Source organism: Tursiops truncatus, chromosome 3, assembly GCF_011762595.2.
Source record: "Tursiops truncatus isolate mTurTru1 chromosome 3, mTurTru1.mat.Y, whole genome shotgun sequence".
Lineage (NCBI taxonomy): Eukaryota > Metazoa > Chordata > Mammalia > Artiodactyla > Delphinidae > Tursiops > Tursiops truncatus.
This window is the reverse complement of record NC_047036.1, coordinates 67,717,243-67,731,743: the sequence shown is the minus strand read 5'-3', so window position 1 is coordinate 67,731,743 and position 14,501 is coordinate 67,717,243.

Below are 14,501 nucleotides of genomic sequence, written 5' to 3'. Positions count from 1 at the left end.
TGTCATATTTTCTTATTATCTACATGTAATTTTTATCATTACTTTCACAGTAAAGACTACTTATTTCTTCCCAAGCCAAGTTTTCAAAAGAAAATGGCTGATGTTCTACAGTAAGACAAAATTAAATATCTTAAAGAGCAGAAAAAAAACACCTACTAACACTTTTGTAATAGATTTTGAAACTGAAGAATGCTATGCATATCTATACAAAGAAAGGGGTATATAATATCTATATTTTAGCAATGGGAAAAATTATAGAAACTATAGGTTTGTCTCATAGCCAATATAGAAAAGTAAAGGAAATGAGCTCTATTTTAATTGTTTGGCAATTTCTTAAATTTCAAAACTTCGTAAATGCTAATTTATCTTTTGAAAACATACCAGGTAAAGGTGCTTAAGTATCTTTTTAACATAATAAAATTGATAACACCAATTCCAAATCTTAAATCATATTTTTCTTCAAAATCTCTCCAATTTTTAAACTTTGATTTTGTTTCTTTTTTTTAAGGTATTGATGTGCGAGACTATTTTAGCACAATTGTCAGTATCACTATCTAAACAATCATCATTCATGTTGATATTCTCATCTCTGGATGATATATTCACCCAGTCTTAAACAATGATCATAGAAAAATTGTTAGAATTTAAATTTCATTATGTTTTCCCTTTCTGTTAAGCATTTCAAATATTAAGAACCAAAGGATGTTTTAGGATTCCTTTCCCCTCATCTAAAGATGTTAAACTAGTTATTTCCCTACCTCTTTCTCCTATGAAATTAGCTGACAAATAGAAAACTCCATCTTCAATGAAAGTAAGAATGTAGAAATTTCCAACTTCAGTATATGAAGGATGCCTTCAAAATTCATAGACAACTGAACTAGTACAAGAAATGATGCTGATAGAAAATGTATATTTTCCAGACCTTAAGCATTTTAAACAGAAGACTAGGTACACAAATGTGGAAGTGGTAAAAACAAGAGCCCTTACTTGGAGCAGCAACATTGGATCTGCAGTGTTGCCACTGTGGAGTGGCACAGGAGGGAGGCCCCAACAGGGAAATATGCAAACATGCCATGTACAAAAGAAACGTTTACTTAATGGGTATGTTTGGGAGGTAAACTGTAGCTACAAATAGCCCTGGGACTGTAATAATATATCGCCAGATGAGGAATGTTGGATAAGTATGACTTCATGTAAATATAAAAGGTAAATGACTCTTTGAAGTATATATGCAAATACTTGGTAAAATAATAATACATATAGAAATATAAAAGAAATATATTGGAATATATATTGGAAGGGGAATACACAGCAAAAATGCAGAATAGTGTCACCTTATTGATTTCTTCATTATTTTTGGCAGGAATCGTAGGAGTCATGCAATAATTGCTGTTCACAAAGTTTAAAAGAAAGCCACTAAAATGAATAAAATAAATCATTAATCATCTATATTTTTAGAAGGAAAAAAATATATATATATATAAAATAAATGTAGTATATTAGTCAAAGTTCTCCAGAAAAATAGAACCAAAAGGGTGTGTGTGTGTGTGTATGTATGTGTGTGTGTGTAAATAGGTAGGTAGATGATGATAGATAGATAGATAGATAGATAGATAGATAGATAGATATTTTAAGGAATTGACTCACAGAGACTGGCAAATCAAAAATTTGCAAGGTAGACTGGCAGGCTACAGACTCATGGAAATGCCAATGTTGCAATTCAAGTCCAAAGGCCATATGCTGGCAAAATTCTGAAGAAGTCAGTCTTTTTCTGTAAAGACCTTCAACTGATTGATGAGAAGCACCTACATTATAGAGGGTAATCCACTTTACACAAAATCTACTGATTTAAATGTTAATCTCATCTAAAAATACCTTCATAGATACAGTTAGAAGAATGGTTGACCAAATATCTGGGTACTATGGCCTAGCCAAATTGTAATCCAATTAATCACCACATGTAATGAAAAGAAAATCCACCTAAAGTTAAGAATGATCACCCCAATAAAGATGTTAAAAAAAAAAAAAAAAGAATGATCAAACGTTAATATATAAATTATAAAATCAAATGGATATTCATAAGTGTAAAAAGGGGCACACTCACCTAGTAAAAGTAAAATTTCTCATTCTTGACAAAAGAATCATATCAATTTTTAATAGAAAATATTCATTTAAAATATACATTGTATTCTAATGAAAAAGTATGGAGAAGACATACCATGCGTATACATGCCCAAAGCAGGTTTGACTACTAATATCATGCAAAGTCATTCAAAGAAAACAAATGTTGAATAACTTAAAATTCTGCCATAAATTGCAACACATCAAATAACAAAGAATCAACTTCTATAAAAAACAAAATGAGCCAAGATCAGTAATAAGAGTAGGTGATATTAATTAGTATTTACGGTTCATTTCAGGTTAAGCAAATAAACTCAAATATAGAGTACATCAAAAACAATTATTATTGACAATCTGATATGTTAAATAGCTGTTTAAAATAGAAAAAAAATCTGTTAAGTGCTTGAGTACTTATGTATTTTTAAGTGCACTTACAAAACTAGATTATACAATAGTCAACAAAGAAAACTTCAGTGAATATTGCCAAAGTAGAAATAAGTATCCATATTTATTTCTGTACAAGTAGATGAAAACAATTCCTCTGATTCTTTACCCTGGGGTGGGGAAGTGGGGGAAGAAATTGGAGGAGGGGGAAGTTTGAGGAGGACACCTTCTTAAAAAAATTTTTGGTCAAGGAGGAAATCAAACCACATCAAGCACTTAAAAAATTGCAAAATAGTAATAATAATAAAATAATTATTAGTATGATCTTATGCAATACAAGTAAAATAGAACTCAAATTCTAGTCTTGAATATATTAATAGAATATAAAATAATAAAAACATAAAAATAAGCTATTTTAAACTTTGGGAAAAATAATTTGAGAAAATGACAACAAAATAAACCTAAGCTGAAGAAGGTATTAGTAAATATAAAGCTAGTGATAAATATGAATTAAATTAAACACCAGAAAGTTAGTAAAGCAAAGAGAAAAATTCAAGAGATTTTTCAAAACTCTATAAAGTGGATAATCTTAACTCTCGAAATCAAGAAATTCAAGAAAATCTGTAATATATAAAAATTAAAATTTCATGAAATTAAAAATATAAAGAGTTAAATAAGTCTGTTAAAACAAGTCTGAAATCTGTAAGGTAAACTAGTGGGCTGGAAATTCAGGTAAGGACTGATACTGAAGTTTTAAGTACAAGGGCTGGAAACTCAGGAAAATTTTCTATGTTGCTGTCTGGAAGTGTAAGTCCTTTCTCTTTAGGAAACTTCAGTCTTTGCCTTTAAAGCCTTCAATTCATGGGAAGAGGACCATTTATATTGTGGAGGGTAATCTGGTTTACTTAAAGTAAACTGCTTATAAATGTTCATCACATTTAAAATTACCTTTACAGCAACATCTAGACTACTGTTTGATCAAACTACTGGGCAACATAGTCTAGCCATGTTGACACATAAAATTAACCATCACACAGTCCTAGGCCAGCAGGCCTTTGGATGACTTAGCAGCTCACTATATAGACACCTGGTAAGCCCAGTTGAGAGCAAAAGCACCACCTGGCTGAACTCAGGTCATGTTGCCAACTCACACATTTGATTAGTATACTAAACCACTAACTTTGGGGTGCTTTGTTATAAGCACAAGCTAACTGGTTCCAAAGTAAGGAGCAAATATGTAGATATCATTTTATTCTAGATTGACCAATAAAGTTAAGGAATTTCCAGTAAAATCCCAATATTCCAATAAGCTGTTTCTTTTCTTTTCATTTTTTTTTTTTTTTGGAAACATTTTATGCAGACTACGGTATAATATGCACAGGAAAGCAAAGAAATTCCCTCAAAACAAGATTAATAAATACTAAAATATAAAACACCATCATTAAAGAAAATTATCTTAGTTCTGAGCATGAAAAAATAGATCAACATAATAGAAAAAATTTCAAAAATGGACGTTGAACCATGAATCTCATGATATGACAATGTATGATTTTAAAGTCAATAGAGAAAAGCTTGATTATTCAACAGTTTGGACACTTGGCAAAAAACATGATATATATAGAAAAGTTTTCATTCTTAACTTTTTCCTGGTGACTGAATATATCATAGATAAAAAATAGAAATATAAGTGAATCAAAATATTAATGAATGTATAAGTTTAGCAGAATGAATAAGAAAAAAATTAAATAATTTTATTATGTGTTAAGATTTATTAAGTAACATAAAAATTAAAAAGGAAAGAATTGGACTATAAATCAACTAAACTTTTTATCTTTAAAAATCTACTATGGTCATAGTCATAGCGGGATGCCACAGTTGTAATGTAATAACTATTTTATTAATATATAAAAAGGATATTGTAAATAATAAACCATGATAGAAAAGCAAAAAAAAAAGGACATAAAAAGGCAATTCTCAGAGAAAGGTAAATTCCTTTCTAAAAATATTTCAAACATATATAAGCCCACTGGTATACAAATATGAAAGCCAGTTAAAATACTTTGACCTCAAAGCTTGACAAAGATCAAAAATTTATACAATATATAGTGTGGGAGGCAAGTGAGGAAAAACAGGCACTCATACACTTTTGGTGGAACTGTAAAGTAATATGATCTCTTTAGACATTCAACACTTTTTAAGTTAAAAGTGCACACAGCCTTTGATTTAGTAATCCTACTAATAGGAAATCATCCTAGTGATAAACTCTTGGATGAATACAGTGATTTATATAAATGTTTACTGAAGGGAAATTTATGATAATAAAATACTAGGAACAGTTTAAATTGCCTTGAAGAAAGAACTGAATAAATAAAGTTTGCCAGGTCTTTGAAAAAGAAGAAGGTAGATCTATATACGCAGTGTTAGTTTCCAAAATGTAGATAAGGAGACTGTTTGTGGGATGATAACATTTGTATAGAATAAAGTTTAGATAGATAAACAGTTAAATTGAGAGATGACAGATGACAGACATCCACAGATATGATACCTATCTCTCTTTCTCCTTATCCTTCTACTTCCCTTTCTCTCTACCGTTTACAATATTTAAATTATATATATTTATATGTATATGCAAAATTAAAGCATTTATAAAAGACATTCAAAAGCCACACAAGAGGTTGCTAATTATGTCTGCCTCTGGGGAAAATTGAATACGTTGGGAGAAAATAAAATTAGCATCACATTTATTCTTTGTTAAAATATTTATATTTTATCATGTACATATGCTATTTTCTTTCTTTTTTTTTTTTTTTTTTTTGCGGTACGCGGGCCTCTCACTGTTGTGGCCTCTCCCGTTGCGGAGCACAGGCTCCGGACGCACAGGCTCAGTGGCCATGGCTCACGGGCCCAGACGCTCCGCGGCATGTGGGATCTTCCCGGACCGGGGCATGAACCCGTGTCCCCTGCATCGGCAGGGGGACTCTCAATCACTGAGCCACCAGGGAAGCCTGCTATATTCATAATTTAAAAACAAATATTTTAGGGAAATTTTGAATTTCCTTCTTTTTAAAAAAATTTTGACTTTGGGGTCTTATTCACTGAACCCTAGTAGACAGGCTGTAAACTGCTGCTACCTTACTTCAGTGTTTCAGTTTCCCTTTGGTAAAATTACCATATAAAATACAGAAATACATTATACCCAGGTAACTTTGAATTTTAGATAAACAATGAATTTTTTTAAGTATAAATATCTGCCAAACATTGCATAAGATATAAAATTTGCTAGATCTGGCAATCCTACCTTTGATCTGACATGAAATGCAAGAAATATGATTGTATACTTAGGTTGATCATATAATTTATTGTATAAATCAGAACACTTTTGAAAGTAAAAGTGTTCATATCTATGATTAAATCATGTCAACAGCCGTAAACAAGATCTATGCCTGGAAAACTGGATTATCAGGTAATCCGAAGTATAATTCTTCACTAGAGGAGTTAAGACTGAGATAGGAATGGTTGAAGGAAGCTTGTTAAGGTGAAATGTCAAGCATTGACTATCATTCTTGGACCAAAGCTACTAATGAACATTGCTCCCACTGCCCCTTACCACTAACTTTGGAAGGATCAGAGTTTATCTCTGCTAGATGCAGATACTGTTTAATTGCTGTGGAGAATGGGAAGAAAACAAGTGAATAATAGCAGCTGTGTATGGTAATAGTTTCTTAATGTCACTGTCTAAAAAGGAAAGTAAAAGAGTGGGAAGGAAGCCAAAAGAATAATCATTATCTCACTAAAGTTTTCAATCTTCAAAAAAAAAAAATGTTGCTCTTATATAATCCATGTATTGCTTGAGTATGCTGCATACTGGGAGCAGCTCCACAGTTTATACTTATTGTACCACAGATATACAGCCACATTTTAACAGACTAGACCAAGGACTATTAAACTATAAAAACAGTATTACAGATTGCAGTCCAAGACAATTTGAAGAGTATTTAAGAGAATACTTTAAAAAGGCAGTTTCCTGGTGGGAGTTACACTTTAAATGCAATGACTTGTGAAGAAGTTTCTACTCTTTAACCTTGTCTGCTTCAGAGGGTTTACTGATTGTGAGGAGGAAAGAGTGAAAAAATGTATTTATTTTATTTTATGTTTTGATACCTTCCTTACAGGTCTAAAGGGAAAAGAAACACCATGAGCTCTCTGCTATCTTCTTGTTCTATGTATCACATAGATTAACAGGAAGGAAAAGAAAATCAACTGGAGAAGTTATGTTAACAAGATAAACTGTATTTAGCTAATATTTATATGCTGCTTATTTGTAGGATTAACTTTTATAAATAATTCAGCCTTATAAATGGCCATTTGATTATCCATCAGAGTCCCAGTATAAGTGGTGTGCACATTCAAGTTAGAACAATGTTACAGGACCTATGCAAAAATGTGTGGCAGGATTTAACAAAACCAAAAGAGATAGTACCAAGCACCGAGGATAGTTATTGAATGCTGAAGAAGAGACTTCTGTTTTTGTTTAGTTTTGTTTTGTTTTACCTTGACATGACTATCACTTTCTAGTGAGGAACAATGCTAGACTGATAATCCAGGAAAGAGGCAGGCAGTAGAATAAATATGCTGATTTCACCCTCTAACATCCTGCCAGGACTCCCTGTTGATAAAACTCTATGGGAATCCAGAGGACAAAGGACATAAATTTATTAGGTGATATAAATCAGATAAGTCTTCTGAGATAGAGAGGATGGTGGTGAAGAGCAGAGAGTAGATCTGGAAGGGAAACATAGGATATATGGCATATTAATTCAACCAATAAATATTAAATGCTTATTATACACAGGAAATTGTGTTAGGTGTGGGAAAAATGAGCAGGACAGGGTTTAATCTTTCAAAGAAGAGAAGCTTATTACAGAGACTTTAAAACTGAGTAAATATTGAAGAGGAGAGGGAAAAGCTAACCATGTCATACATCATTCCCTCCCACATACACAAATAATACTTGTTTTTGACATTCAATTATTCAGAAACTTTAGTTTTAATACTTTCAATATCTATCTACTAAAATGTTTCACATTTATGACCATATGAAGATGCTATGTTATTTCAAGATGGTATTCAGTTTCTACCTAGTCCCTACATCAAATATTTAGCAAGATGGACATAGAGACTTCAATATTTGCACAATCCCAAGTATTTAGATAATAAACTGTCTTCATCCCATTTCAACTAATCCACAACACAAAGTGCCAGTAATTGCTTTAAACCTATTTCTATCTCTCCTTCATTTTCACAGTCTGAATGTAAATCTCAGTTTTAATCTCTTTCCCTATTTCCCTATCCAATGTAGGAAGAGTCTCTGATTCATAGCTGGCAGATAAATACATAATTTCTTCAGAATTTTTTTCAAAAATAAGGACTATATAGTTTTCTAAAGGAGAATTTTTGCATTTACCTTGAATATTTTTAACACTTAAAAATAATTCAAAAATCAGCTGTTTCTATATACCAGCAATAAACAATCCAAAAAGGAAATTAAGAAAGCAATAGCATTTATAAGAAAATATAAAATAATAAAATACCTAGGAATAAGTTAAGCCAAGAAGATGAGAGACTTATACACTGAAGTCTTCAAAACATTGCTGAAAGAAATTAAAGACCTAAATAAATGGAAAGACATTTTATGTTCATGGATAGGAAAACTTAATATTGTTAAGATCTACACATTCAACACAATTGCTACCAAAATTCCAACAGCCTTTTTGTGTGTAAGTTAATAGGATATCATATATATCATATATATGATATTGATTCTGTTCTCTGGAAAACCCTAATATATTATCAAAGGACATTATCAAGAAAGTGAAAGACAACCCACAGAATGGGAGAAAATACTTGCAAATCATGTATCTGATAAGAGTTTAATATTCCAGAATATGTAAAGGACTCCTATAACTCAACAACAAAAAGACAAACTAGTTTAGAAATGAACAAATGACTTGAATAGACATTTATCCAAATAAGATATTCAAATGGCCAATAAGCAAATGAAAAGATGCTCAACATCATTATTCATTAAGGAAATTCAAATCAAAACCACTATTAGGTACTACTTCACAACAACTAGAATGACAATGATTTAAAACAAAAACAAAACAAAACAAAAAGCATCAGAAAGGATGTGCAAAATTTGAAACTCTTGTAAATTACTGGTGGGAATGTATGATGGTACATCCACTGTGGGAAACAGTTAGCTAAAAAACAGATTGGCTAAAAAAGTAGGGCTTGCCCAAGGTCATGTGTCCTTCCATGGGCAGCCTATGTCTAAAAATTGATCAGTGTGGAGTTTAAAAGCCAGAACTCCTTACCCCAATGTGAAATGACTCTGAAGGTCATTCCAGCTCCAGAGTTCCCCATTGAATGAGTGAAAGCCTTCTTTTGGAGTGTATCACAATTCAGCTTCTCTTTGACCAATCCTTCTTCCTTCCCTGCTCTTCCCTAGTGCTGATCCCAAGAACACTCGCAATAACTTTCATTATCTGTACCTACTCCCAGTGGAATCCAAAATTCAATACCCTAGAATGCCTAATATGGAACTCTATTCACAGTAGTTTCTTTTTTGTGGAGATTAAGTTGGAGCTGCAGATCAAAAAGAAATGGAGTAATGTGGAAAAATGGGCGTTGAATGAAACCTATGTAAATGTTGTAGGCTATAATTAACATAAAAACATTCAGGGCTATGTCAAGTGACTGGCAAACAATATAGCTCAATAAATAGTTTGTTAACCAAAATTTTCAGAAACAAAGACCTGATTGAAATAAAGAGATAAATATTTGAAGGGTTTTTTTGGACTGCAGTACAGGAGAAACGGATTCAAGGAGCACTTGAATTGTGTTCCACTGGACTAAAAAATGGAGGAAGTTTATAAAGGCAAAACTGCAAGGCCACAGTTAGTTACATAAATTGTTTGTCAAGAATTATGATGGGAGCTGGCAAGAAGTAAGGGTGCTTGTTAAGCAACGATTAGCTGGGATCCAAAATGGTTACATAGTTGCAAAGGGGAACCTTGAGACCACAGGTTTGCAGTTGGCAGATGTTGTTCTTAAAACATCTGGTGCTGTCCTTGGGTTTGGTACAGTTCAGAAAGTTCAAGTTCTCAGTGACGCAAGGATGTGTCTGAAACCAGATCCTCAATGGCCACCCAACTCCATTTTGTGTGTCTCAACTATGATTGCTCCGTTATGATTTCAATCTGTCATCAACTTGAATCAATAAGTGCAGGAATAGACTTTCCTTATCCAATCTACCACTAATTCTTTAACAGTTGTAATGGTCTCATGATCAATCTCTCTACCTTGAATTCACTGCTGCAGCCTTTTAGGAGCCTATTTTGAATGATACATTCATAGAATAGTGAAAGTGATATTTTCCTGGTATCTCCAGTCTTCTGAAATCCTAAATTCCACATCATTGAGCCATCTTTTCACATTTTATGGGCTTTCATCACTGATGTCTCATTAAGTTATTAACAGGAGTCAAACTGCAAGTCAATCTGCACATCAAGCATTGGTATCAACCAAATAACTGCCCCTCCATTTTAAAGCTTTATATATGATGGGGTGAATAATAAAATACATACAGATTTAGATATTTTTTGATCATTATATAGTGTTTCAACAACACATGTTAAATATACAATTAATATATTAAGTGAGGGTCCATAAAAACTTTTGTTATTGAAACGAGGATATCACAACCAATAACACTGGGGCCACTCATACTGGAAAACACTATAAAATTACCGCAGGAGTGTATTAGTTTTATATTGCTTCTGTAACTAATTACCACAAACTTATTGACTGGAACCCAAGTTTATTATCTAAGTAAGAAGTCTGATATGGGTCTCACTGGGCTGAGTAAAGTATCAGCTGGGCTTCATTATTTTCTAAAGACTTTGTTTCCTTATCTTTTCTAGCTTCTAGCGATCACCTGTATTCTTTGGCTCATGGTTCCCTTCTTGCATTTTTTATATCTCATCTCTTTGATGATCCCCCTGACTCCTTCATATTCTAAGGACACCAGTGATTAGATACAGCCGAATAACCCAGGATAATCTCCCCATCGCAAATGTTGATAATTAGCAAACTTGATTGCACCTGCAAACTTAATGTCCTTTTGCCATGTAATGTAGTCACAATTTCTAAGGATTAGGACATCTTTAAGGAGGCATTATTCTGCCCACTATAGGGAGATATGACTATGATTGGCTACTGGGCCAGGTGGAACTCCTATCCAATACAACATGGCATCTATTATGCATATCTTCTCAGCTGAACTTATTGCACCTTAGGGCTGTCTTGCTCCTGTGAGCCCTGGGCCTACCTCACTTGCTTCTGATATGGTATCCTGAGTCTTTCCAAAAACACACGTGCTGTTCCCACCGGGTATGCCATAGTTTAAAAATTAGTCAATGTTGCAAACCTCTCAAATAGCCTGATTATTTAACAAAAAATACACATGCCACAAGGAAATGCATAATAGGCTGGTAATTGCATTGTCAGTATAATAAGGCCTAATGTTATTAAGTTTATAGACCATGTTATACAAACTTGAAGTTTAAACAAAACCTTTTTAGGATGCAATCTCAAGCTGAAATGATAAAGAGATACCATGATTTCTGAAAAATAAAAGGCACTTTAATGATTAGAACATTGAAATAGAGATGAAATACATCTTTTGACCTTAACAGCAAAATCTTTTTCCTATGTTTTATGTAAGAGCATGATTAGATCTTTATTGAATGCTATCTCTAATATATTGTAAATTTGTATTGGGGACTTTCTTTTTTTTAGAAGTAATATTCCATGATAGGGGTATGGTGAGGGATAATTGTATAATACAAATAAATTTTTAGCACAGAGTGATAGCTAAGTAGAAGTTGCTGTTTATTATTACTAATATGGCCTTAATACAGTGACTAGAATTTATACCAGGAGTACTTTCTGAAAATGTACTAGAGGTTTCTGTTAAAATACAATTGTTTTATAAAAGGAAAATTAATGATAAACATTTTAACCATTAGTGTTTTATCTCAATTTAGACTAATTTTTACTATCAGCAAAATGTCCCCGAAATTCAAATAATAACGGCTTCTCCTAAAGCCACTGAGGACTCAGGCACAGAATATGCATTGGATATTGTGAAAGCAGGGGACAAAATAATGAGTATGCACTGGAAGGGACAAGGGACAATGAGGAAGTATTCATATAAATTATCTTTAACACACCCAAGCCATTCAGATAAACTCTAGTAAATTACAACGTGCAGCCATACATAGAAAACTTCAAAACAAGTCACCTACAGCCCTCATGCCATGTCTTGTCCATTTAAATTGTCTGTCTGAGGCTTCCATTAGAGACAGATTCTGAAGCCCTTGGTGTCATTCCAACAAAAATGGACATGATTATTAATTAATGCCAGATTGTAAAAAGTGCCTTAGATCATGGCATGACACTAAATATTCTTCAAAAGTGTGATATGCTATGATGGCAACAAGCTACAGTGAGAAAAACTGTGATAATACAATTGGTTAAAACTTGGTAATTGGATTAAGAAATGATGGGGAACAAAGATAGTGCTAACAGGGAACTGTTTTAAATAATTATAACAGCATTTAATAGGACAAAATTCTCATTGTGTGAAGAACAATATAAAATATATAACCTATAGCACTCTTTTTAGTAGATTCAAAACAGTCTACACAATTAGTGAAACAAAAGAACACTAGAGAAACAAAACTATATGTTTACATGAAATGATTTTTCTCTTCTACCAAAAAGTTAGACCAAATAAAGGGAAGAATGTTCATAAATTATGCTTTTGAAAAGTAGCTTCAGATCCCCTCAAAAATATGTCTTATAAATCTGACTTTTGGAAGTTTTTCTATTTCTGATACAGTCTACTGGTCAAAGCAGCAGGGACATGAAATTGCCATTAGTTCCAGCTATTAAAGAAAAGAAGAAGCATTAAACCACTATCTTCATTAATCACATCTCAGCCTCCAATCAGAAAATAGGGGTTATCAGAAAGCAACCATCAGTTTAATAGTTTGATAATTCTAATTTCTTTTAATATCTAGCTCCAGAGAATTGTTGGAAACAAATTTATTAGAGGCAAATATGTTAATTAATATAAAGTACCCATCAGTCACTAATTTTTATGCAGAAGATCAGAGTCCACATTCAAATCAAAGCCAAATGCAAAACGGCACTCTGCCTGCTACAAGCACTGAGAGGTGATGTGAAATGGATTTATGATATGCATAGAGAAATATATTCTGACAAATTTTGTCCATGGCTTTTTTTATCTGAGTGCTAAAAATTCATTTAAACTTCCATCAAATTGGGCAAAAAAAGACAATCCCAGAGGACTCAGAACTGCTATAAATATTTACCCTAAGTTTGAGTAAAGCCCTATCAAAAGATTCCCAGAGAGGTAGAGTGTGTGGTTCTGATCCCTAATTCTTAGGGAAGTGAGGTTCAATTTTGATATTTTCCTAACACCCCTTTAATGATTTCAGTTCCTAAAACTGATACTATTGTTGTTATAAAGTCACTCAGACTTTCAAGACCCAATGGGGAAAAATAACATTTTTAAGTGTCCTATTTATTATCCTCATAGCTAAAGAAGAGGGAGAATCAGGGAAAACCTGACCTTTTTTTTTCTTTTTAAAGCAAATCCATGTAGAGAGGAGTACAGTGGCTACAAGCAGAGAACCTGGAGCCAAAGAGTCATAGTTCAAAATTAAACTCCTTCTGTTTGTGTAACCCTGACCAGCTTACTGAACACCCCTGTACCTTAACTTCCTCATACCTAAAATGGGAATAATAATAATACCTAACTCAATTGGTAGGAATTGATTATTGATTATTCTTTTGAAGATTGAGCAATTTATTTCTAATATATTTTATTTATTATGATCAGTCCTATCATGTATAGACCTGTTCATTAAAATCACTGCCTCCAAGAAATGTAAATATGGCCTTAAAGTCAGTTCATATAACATCAGTAAGGATCATTATATCCCTTGCATACATTTCCTGTCTGTCTTTATATACCCCAACTTGAATACACATTACTGAATATTGAGATATTGATGTAAAAATTAGTTATACTCATCAATGATTAGTGGTTCAAAAGACAACCCTTTAATTGTGTCTTTCTATTACATACTGTCCTAAACTTCTTTCAGAATTGAATAAAAGAAGTTTGTTTGCCTTTAGCCTGCCTAGAAACATACAGCTGTGTGTCATTGGACATGTTACCTCATCTTTTTCTTGTGTGTGTGCCTCAGTTGTCTCATCTAGAAAAGGGACATAAACATAGTTTTCATTTCTTAGAGTTACTGTGAGAAGTGAATGAGATAATTCATGCAAATTCTTGCCCATAACAAAATAATAGTTCTTACTTTCAACTATCAATCAATCCCATTGTTTAGAATAGATTTCTATAGGTCTAAAATAAAATACCAACATTCTGAACAGTGTGAAGTTAATATTTGTGAAGGCCATGAGAAATAAATATCCACACATGCATATAAAAATCTATAGAATACTTCCTGCACATTTTTATAAATAAATATATGTAGGCACATGGGGAAAAATGTTATCAGAGAAAAAGTCTATTAACAAATCTCTGGAATTGAATGGAAGTCGCTGAAGAAAACTGTATTATTGAAAGAGTATGTGAAAATTTCCATCTGCACATTGAAATAGAAATAGTTTTCAAACAAGTAGATTTTCTTTCAGAAAAGAAAATTTAAACAAGATAATTAAAAGATTCCATTGTCTTATTGTATTGCTACTTTTTAAAACTAACAACTTTTAAGATTAATCAATTCCAAGACACATGCACCCCAGTGTTCACTGCAGTACTATTTACGATAGCCAGGTCACGAAAGCAACCTGAATGTCCTTTGACAGATGAA